Below are 10,355 nucleotides of genomic sequence, written 5' to 3'. Positions count from 1 at the left end.
TCCATACAACTTCATTTTCGCACAATCTATACTATTTCAACTTATTCAAACATAAACCAGTTATCCAACCTTGCTATTACCAATTCACATCCAAACATACCATTTCAACTGTCACATACATATATCAAATATGTTTACCTAAGCATACACATTCAACTAGGCATTAACTTTGCCAAAAATCATGCATTAGATAAGTTTTAAGCAACATTCCATATCAAAGATAACATAGACAAAAAAACGTATATACATGCCACAATTTTGGAGTTAAAATGTTTGAAAAGTTACCGATTCAAAAAATGGGATAGTGTGAGCTTCTGGATAGTGTGAGCTTCTAGACAATCCATTTGACATGTTCCGCAAAGTGATAATCTACAAGAAAAGGGGAAACAAAGGGGTAAGCATATTGAAAGCTTAGTAAGTTTATATGGAATTTACTTAACTTACCTAGGCATTACAACAAACTAAACATTTAAACACATTTACATTCAAAATGGAATCCCTTAGCATACTTTGTAGTATCATATGCATATCATCATTTACAACAAATAGGTTAGTAAAATTTTCATGAAGTGAAATTGTAACCATGACCATAGACAACAACTCACATTAGAAGCATTTATAATTCAATTCATATCCAAACCATTTCAATATTTTCATTAGGTTAAGGTTTCGCCCGAGAGAACCTTAGTGAATCGAACTAAGATACATGAGACTATAGTGCTCACACAAGCTGACAAAGATAAAGGTTGCTCAAACAAGCTGAATAGGATCGTTCACATAAGGTGACATTATAATATTATACTCACACAAGCTGACATTATAATAGGATTGCTCATCCTGATAAACCAATGATATATATGTAATTTCAAAATCCAAAACAAAAACTATATATCCTAATAACATATCAAATCCTTGATGCACCGCACGTATCCCTAATAGTAAATATACATATCCTAATCTTTTACTAAGTTTAAACGAACATCATTTCCACATATATATATATATATATATCATTTCAATCCTCGTAAAAGATCACACAATTCATTTTCATGTTCGGAATTAATAAAATTCAACACTTATACAATATACTCTCTATTAATACTTATCAATCAAGAATCAAAAGACATTTCAATTCAAATCAAAATTAGCCATTTATGTCGAAATTATTATAAATTAAATATATCTAAACCTATACAGTAATTTAAATGCAAATTCACACACACAATATAACATTAGCTAATAGGTTCTATATGAAATTACCTAGAAAAAAAAGCAAGAAACGATACTTTAAGGACTAATCAACAATTTTACTTTTCCCTATTATCTTCAGTTTGATTCAATTCTCAATCTATACAATTATTCAACTTAATTTATCATTACCAAACATTTTATAATATCCCATAATATGCATGAATCAATTCAATTTTATTTTTGAATGCCCTAAAGTTTTGTATTTTATTTAATTTAGTCCCTAAAACTAAATTTGGCATAACTTTCAATTTTGAGCTTCGATTTCAAAACCGATCTCAATTACATTCTTTTAGAATCCTTTACTATCTATAATTATAGAAATTTCATATCAAATATTCAATTTATACACTTTACTCATTTTTTACAAAATAGAAATTTAAACTTTACAATCTAGTCTTTTTCACATGTAAGCTTAAAATCTAGAAATTTAACACCAATTTCTTCATGAAATCAACAATGAAAACTTTTAAAAAATTTAACAATTTTACAAATTGGTACATGTGCAAGTTAAATCAAGCTCCCATGACCTCAAAAACATAGAAATTACAAAAAAAATTTGGCATATAATGGAAAACTAATCTGTTTGGCGAAGTGTAATCTACCCATATGTTTTTTTTGGCGCATAGGTCTAACACCCCAAAATAGGGTCAAAGAGTTTTAGGGGTATTTTAGGAATTTTAGCCCTAGAGTGTTCAAAATTTTGTGACATGGTATATCGGTAATGTTTTCGATTATGGTTTTTAGAAAATCAAATCAATTTCTGAAAAAAAAAAGTTTAGAAACCTATAATTTTTGGAAAATGACCGATTTGTAATAAGGTCAAAATTTAGAATGTTATTGTTGCAGCTAGACCAAATTTTAAAATTGAACCTAATATCTTCCCCCATGTACAGTTTTCACGTTAATTTTCTCCTTTGCATTGTTTGTGTTATCCCTTGTTTGAAAAAGCTTCTCCCAATTGATTTTTTTCCCAAACTCCATACTCTTGAATTCTTTCACTTTCCCAACATTAAACCTCCATAATATTCAAGAAAACACCCAAAAATCTCATTGATTTAATTATCTTCCTCACTTGTGGATTTTCTGGATTTTCAACAAACGCTTAATTTTTCTTCCATTAAAGGTAACCACTAATCTACATATTAGTTTTTAATATTAATTAGTCTTTGAAACTAAATTTTTAGCTGGTAAATCACATGTTTTGATTAAAAGCCAAAAATTAAGTTATTAATGGTGGATTTCAGGATTTTGGGTAAAACGTGGTTTTAAAGTGTTTTCCAATTAGTTTTGATGTGATTAGGAGGTTTCTAAACTGAGCTTAAAGTTTTGTTAAATATTACTAATTTTTTAATGAATTTTCGTAGAAATTGACATAAACATGTCGAAAAAGTCGATACCATGAATTGAGTAGTTTTGTGTAGTTAAAAGGTTGAGAATTAGTTGTAGGTGAACTATAAGATGAATAAAATTTGTTTTAGGCAAAAATATTAAGTGTAGACTGAGTTATTTAGATTTCAAGTTGGATATCTTAAAGGTTACGGTTACATGAGAATATAGCTTAGGCTTATGTCTTTGATTGCTTGTGGTGAGTCCTTAGCTAATTCTTAAATGTATTATTGTGTGATTTATTGTGTAGAAGATTCAGATTCGCTAGGAACATATACGAGTTAGGAAAGGCTAGTTTGGGCTTTAGGTGTTTCGGAGAAAGCGAATTTGGTAAGTGTTTGGAATAATTGTTTGTAAATATTATTCATTGCATTAATTGGGAATGTAGTAGTACCCTAAACCCCTACTCTAAATTTTGAGTGTAAGCTTTTTCATAATCGTAAGTTAATGTGTGCTTTTTTAATGTGAAATTATGAATCGAGATAAGATGCTATATTATGTCATTGGTATTCATGAATACCATTGAGAAAGTGTAAATGTAAGCATGTTATACATGCTATATAATAGTGATAATGTTGTGTTATAATGTGATATTTGTAGTTAATAAGTGTAGTGAACGATAAGTAATATGTGTGTATTAATAACAAAAATTTTGGCCCTGTGATTCTTGAGACCGTTGGATATAGTTGGCATGCTATATGATTGTGAGTACTCACTTATATGTTATATGATTTAGGCGTTAAGGCCCTAGGACAAGTTTGGAGGGATAAAGGAATGTGAGCTAAGCTCCATTCAACGGGACATGTTTGGTGTGTTGGAGAGTGTTAGCTTTATGCTTCGCTTTTGGGACATGTTTGACTCTATGAGTCTATGTGGTGTGTTGGAGATCCGTGTATCTGATGAATGGTGGTAGTGCCCACTTTACGTTTCATAGCTCAAATGTCAAATTATCTATAAATATGTTTATGTGTACTATGATGTATGCATGAATATGTATGTATTAACTCTGTAAATAAACTACAGAATATGCATGAGAAGTAAAATATGTCAACTAAGTTGAGGCTACTATAATTATGCTACTTATATGTTTCACTAATACTTGATGAGTTGTTTATATGGTAGCTGTTCTAGGCATTCATTGAACGAACTCCTTGTCTAATTAGTAGTATAGGTGGCGGCAAAGCATCTTATAAAAGTAACAATATGGTCTTTGATACTGCGCTTTTGCTAGGCATTCATCAAGCTAGTTATAGCAATCGAGCCAAGTCAGTTTGGCCTCCGAACATGTCTTCTAGCTTATCCAAAATTGCTTTGGCAATCTTACAGCTTTCCAGTTGCTTATATAAGGTGCTAGTCACACTTCCCAGTATATAGCAATGAGTTATCTGATCAAACCCCTCCCAACATTTTTTAGCCTCAGCTTGAGTGGTCGGAGGGCACTTATTATCAATAACTGATTTAAGTTTCTCACGGCTCAAAACAATTATCAGGTTCATTTTCCAATCCTTATAGTTATTTATGTTCAGTTTGTTTTCATTGGCTATGTTCAATAAGGGAGTTAGTGTAATTTTCAAACTTAAAAAAACATTCATATATTAATATCTTTATATTAAGAAAATTCTTGAAAGCATTTTTGCAACATTACGGTATGCATTAAGATGATGCATGTATGTTACATTTGTTGGGAAATGTGTCAATATTGTAGTGAACATGTAATTATTTTTATGTATTTGAACGATAAATAAATAAATGTCAATTTCACTATTCTATCTTTTGTATTTCTATCTTTAATATTTTACATGCATAGCGAAATTGTGAGAAGCAAATATTAGCTCATCAATTTTCTAAGTTCAAACTGATGATAAATGGCATTGGAAGAACGTTTACATTGCAAGAAAGACAATTTATTTCAGTAGATAATCTAAATGAGTCTGTAATAACGTAAAAAAATCAAAGTGAGCATTTGATTCAAATACTGAGAAGGATTATTATGTCATCTACAATTCCAATTAAGAAGAAGGCTAGTATTGGCTATCGGAGAAGTTGACTCCACGCGTAGAGACATAAATGTATTTATTGGAAGAAAGATACATTGGACTGGACCTAAGATGAATTAATTTTGAATCCATTTGTGAATTAATTCAATTATGACATTCATGGTGTGTTTTACCTAAATCCTGAGTTAGTCACTGCCCATGCGTATGTAACTCATCTACTTTTATATAACTGGAGGTTTATACTCTAAAGATGATATAGCCGATAGTCGATATGTTGGGTACATGACTTGTGTATGGCATGGCTTTACTAGCAACAGTGGAATTCATAGCTCAATTAAAGAATTAACAATATCCTCTCATTGACATTTTGTGTATTGATAAATATGAAAAGTGGCCACGGGTTGCTTATTCTTGAATGAACGATTTATCATAGTCATTTGTTGGAAGTGATCATATTAACCATTAAGAAGACACAATAGTGACAATGAGATAACATATGATTGTATTGAGTGAACGAATTTATCTCAAAGGAATCAAGGATATCATATGAGGGTAACACACACATGATGAGGTCATTGGACAAAGCAGTTGGATGAATTGCAAAGAGTATACAATAAGGAGTTTTCAAGCATGCTACTTCTTGTAGACTGACTCCATGATTAAGTAATTGTGAATTATCGGAATGATGCTTCTGGATATAATTACAATTACTAGAGCCTAATTGTATATGTCTGATTGGTCCCTCTGCTAGCTCAACAAAAGATCGATTGGACTGCATTTGAATTAGAAGTAAATTCTACGACTTTGGAAATAATTTAATTGAGTCGATTTATTCGATGTGCAATTAAATTGGGAGGTCATAAGAATTGTTCAACTAGAGAATTTGATTAAAGAGTTTTCTTGAAAAATTAATTTGGAAAATCTAAGTGATTTTTGGGAAATTTAATTCTGATCAAGTAAAATTAAATTAATCAAATTAATTAGAATTAATATGATATTTTTGGAAATTGGTTTTCAAGTCAAACAATTGGCACAATGGGTAATTAGACCGGATATCATAAATTGGGCTCGGGAGTCCAAAACTGAGAGCAAGGCCCAAAAACTAGTCAAATCGGGCCTGGTATGTGAAATTGGGCCGACGATCCAACCACTGGTTGGACCGGACCAATCGAGCCCTCTTTGGTCCGGACCAAAATGGAAAAAAACCAAACCAGCTCAAGGTGTTGACGGCTGCGATGGCGGTGTTCTGATGATCAAAAAATGGTCAGTGATGGTGGGTCTTCGGTGGTTGAGCAGTGGAAGAATTACATTCCTACTTGGCTTTGTCAGGAAAATTTAGGTAACTAAATAAATAACAAAATAAAAAATTTGTGTGAAGATGATAATTCACGATCTGAAATGTACATTCCTGAGATAATAATAAATTACAATTAAATTTTTAGAAATCACGACTTTGGAAAAATTATTTTATCATCCATAATAATAAAATAATATCATACACTCATTTGCATACATTCCCCTAAACATGCATACAATTACAAGAATGTCACATCTTATCAAATATAATCATGCATGAAGAAGAGAGAAAATTTTAGTCTCGATTTACACTATAAACATAGCACAATAGTAGCTATGATACCAGTTGCTGGAAAAAATCGATTTGAAAATGGTTTTCTTGCACATCGAAAATTTAAAATTTTGAAAATCGATCCGATTTTTTATATTTATAACAATAAACCCTAAATTAAAATCGTGCTTGTGTTTCGGATAGACGGATCATTGTCGTTCCCAACTTTCAACCAAACGATCTTTTCTATTATTCTCATATCACGAACTACTTCGAGTGTGGGCTCGAACCAATTGAAACAAAACACAGGACAAGAAATTATTTTCTTTTATGTGGAAAGAAAAATTCTCTTTTCAAATTGAAACTGTTAGAATTGTTATTCCAAAAAAATATATTTAATAGTTGAGAATAAATTCTCTCCATTTTTCGACAGAGTAACAATATCTTAAAGTTGTGTTAATAGCTCTACCGGTGCCATCAATTTATAGAGAGAGAAGGCAGAACTCTTATTGAATTAGAGAAGTTTATTTCAACTAGAAAATCAAACTCCTTGTTTAATTAGGAGTATAGATGGCAGCAACCCTAGTTAATATTAACTAGGGTTAGCCGTCCACCCTATTAACATAAGGGGTTTATGGGTCTCTTCTATATTAGGTCCAATTACAAGTACTTTCTAGGATTTTAACTCATACTTTATAATTTGATCCAACCCGAAATTTGTTTTTATATTTCCCAAAAATAAACTTCAATATTTATATTAAAAAATTTTCTTATCCCAATTTTACCCACGATAAAATTATGATGATTTTATCCCTTGTAAAATTTTGAGAAAATATATTTAATATTTAACCGTTCAACTTGTTTGCTATGATCGAATGATTTATTTTCATTTTTCGCTTTAAAATAGATCAAAATATAAACTCATTCTTCCGATCATTTTGACAAATTCATTTTCATTTACAAATTAATAATTTCTTATTTTCATTTCCATTTCCATTTTGAGAAAACCACATTTATTTCCAAATGATTTCATTTCTCCATTTCGAAGAAAATCATAATCACTTTTGAATGTTTTTCATTTCTCTATTTCTATTCGTTTTGTTCATTTTGATTCAACATGCAATTCATTTCTAGTTTCAACGAGCTAGTGGAGGGACCAATTGGACATATGCAATTGAGACTCAAATGATTTATAATTAAGTTCTAGCTTTTCATCTATTAATTATAAACTCATTTAGTCACAAAGTCATTCCACCGTAGTTTCGTGACTAAGCTCTCCCCAAAGGCATATCATTACAAAAGCAAATCAATTAGTGTTTGTCCAATGACCTTGTCATAAGTGTGTTACCTCATAGGATATATTTAATCTCTTTGGGATAATATTTATTCTCCCAATATGATCCTATTTTATCTCATGTAACCATTATTACATATTTTCTCGTGAAAAGTTAATTAATATCAAATAGTAATCAATTTATTCATCACAAAGATGAATGACCCATGGTCATGTTTACTTTTCATCAACCATGTAATGCCAATGAGTGGGTATCGTTTACCCATGTCTCGGTGATGCAGTCGTAAACCAACTAAAAATTTGACAAAGGCAAGTGCACCTATTAATTAATAGTATAGTTACGGTGAGCACATATATTGTTCTCACAAAGATTAAAAGTACTAGTAATTACCGTCTTTCTATTATTTAACCGACAAATTGAAGAGATTGATTAAAACTAAAATTAACTAAATTAATTAACTAAAGAACACGATAAAAAATGAATCAGGAAAATAAACGATTAACAACTAAGAAGCGAAACAATACCCAAGAAAGAATCCACCTAGATTTCGTCTGTCATTATCAATCTGAATTAAACAATTTCTTCACTTAGTATCTTGATCCATAAAAATCCCTAAATTATGCTAATATCTCTTTCGAGAGTAAGAGCAACTAACTCTAGGTTGATTAATTAAATTTTTTTCTAATTAAAACCCTTATTATCGTATTAACTCGATCTATGGATCCCCCTATTAGATTTGACTCTAATTTGATAGATTTATGTTGTCCTATTTCAAGGATTGCATGCAACTTCACTCAATTATACTAGATCTACTCTTAAACAGGGTATATTCCTCCTATGATTCAAACATATCAAACATGGATTAATACTCCGAAAATATTAAACCAAGTATTAAGCACACATAATTGAGAACAAGATCCAAGTATTTATTGCATAAAACAAAAATCAAAAGACAGAACCCATCCCAGGGTTCACCTCCCTAGTTATTTAGAAAATTAGTTCATAATCGCAAGTAAAAATATCTCAAAAACAATATAACCATAAGAAATAAAGAAACTCATAATAAAGTTCAAAGAAATCAAAAGGATATCTTCAATCTTGACGGAAATCTGCTTCAGAGTCGGCTTCGATGGTGTTTTTCGAGTTTTTTTCTTCAATATTCTATGACGACTCATTCCCTTCTTATTTTTGGCATATATAGGTCTTAGAATGCCCAAAAAAACCTAAAATTTATGTTTTTCCGCGTGTTTGAAGTGCGATTCGCGAAATCCACACCGGCTGGCACATGGTCGTGTTGTAGCCCATGTGGCTCACACAGTTATGTGTCCAAGCCATACGGAATGGCCCAGCCCGTGTGGCTCTTGAAACTTGCTTCGATTTTCTAATTTTTGCTCATTTTTCGTTCCTTTTGCTCCCAAATGCTCTTCTAAATATAGAAACATGAATATAAATGATTAGGAGCATAAAATTCACCATTTTACATCAAATAATCATCCAAAAATGCGTTAAGAATGAGATTAAAACATGTTACTTTTAGAACTTATCACTCGAGGTTTTGAATCTTTAGTTAAATATTTCATAGTCATTATTTAAAAGATTGTAAATAATTGTACGTCATCTCCGTTGTATATTATAAATATAAATACAGATCAATTGCAAATAATGATACTTCAATCAAATAATGATTATGAAATACATAACTAAAGATTAAAAATCGTTGTTTAAACATAGCTTTTGTCCCAACAACGATTTTAAATATTTAGTTATATATTTCATAATCATTATTTGATTGAAGTATCATGAATCCACTCATCGATATTGCAAAATTATTTAAAAGAAAAGGAGAGACAAAACACACAAAGGAATAATGAAATACCAACGTTTATTGGGCCTAGTGATAATGAATTTTAGTTCTTTTAAATAAAATTTTGAGCTAAAATCTTTTAATAGAGAAAACATAACTAAAAGTTTTGTTTCACATTTAAAAATCCTATCTAACTTGACTCACTTAAATTTTAAGTAGAACTCAATTCAATTATTAGATATAAGAAATCTTAGACAAAAATAAAGAAAGGTATAGCAATGAAAGTCGTAGATAAGAGAATCTTAGACATTGCTGCATAATATTTTCTAAGAGTTATTTTACAATGTGTTATTTCGAAATTTAGAGCAGAAATTTGATTCAAAGATTTAACTAATAATAATGTACTTAGATACTTAAAATCCAACTTTTATCATATAAAATTAAATATGTTTCGAATTGATATTCATATCAAGTATAGATATTCTTCGCTTAATCAATATTGTGCTACCTTTCCTTTTAGTTGTTGCAATTAGTGGAAGGTGGACATAAATCATAAGGTATCATTTTTAAGGCATCAAAAATTTTTAATCCCCCATTACTGGCCATTAAACTTTTAGTTGTCACTTCACTTTATTCTGTCTGGGGCTGCCTTTGGGCTACCAGCAAAATATGCGTACTGAATAAAAAGACCATCATTTTTCCAACTTTTAATAAAATTACTTTTCTTATTTCTTTAATTAAAGTATTAGTATAGTTACTAACTCACATTTCGCGTTAAATTAATTATTTGTTGGTATTAAATTATAAAATAAAATTTAAAATTTAAAATATGTTTTAAATATGTTTACACTTTATATATTTAAAATTTATTCTTTTATTTTATTTTTATTTTAGAAATCTAACCAAATTATATTAAAATTTTAAAATATAAAAATTAAATTTCAAAGAAATTAAAATTAAAATCTAACCATTTTATAAAGCAAAAAGAAAAATGGTGCATCCACGTGTCGACGAAAAACTTCCTTTTATATGGAGTTATATAATTTTCGTTTTCA

Source organism: Gossypium raimondii, chromosome 3 (assembly GCF_025698545.1).
Source record: "Gossypium raimondii isolate GPD5lz chromosome 3, ASM2569854v1, whole genome shotgun sequence".
Classification (NCBI taxonomy): domain Eukaryota; kingdom Viridiplantae; phylum Streptophyta; class Magnoliopsida; order Malvales; family Malvaceae; genus Gossypium; species Gossypium raimondii.
The sequence above is the reverse complement of the archived record's forward strand: the minus strand, read 5'-3'. Positions refer to the sequence as shown.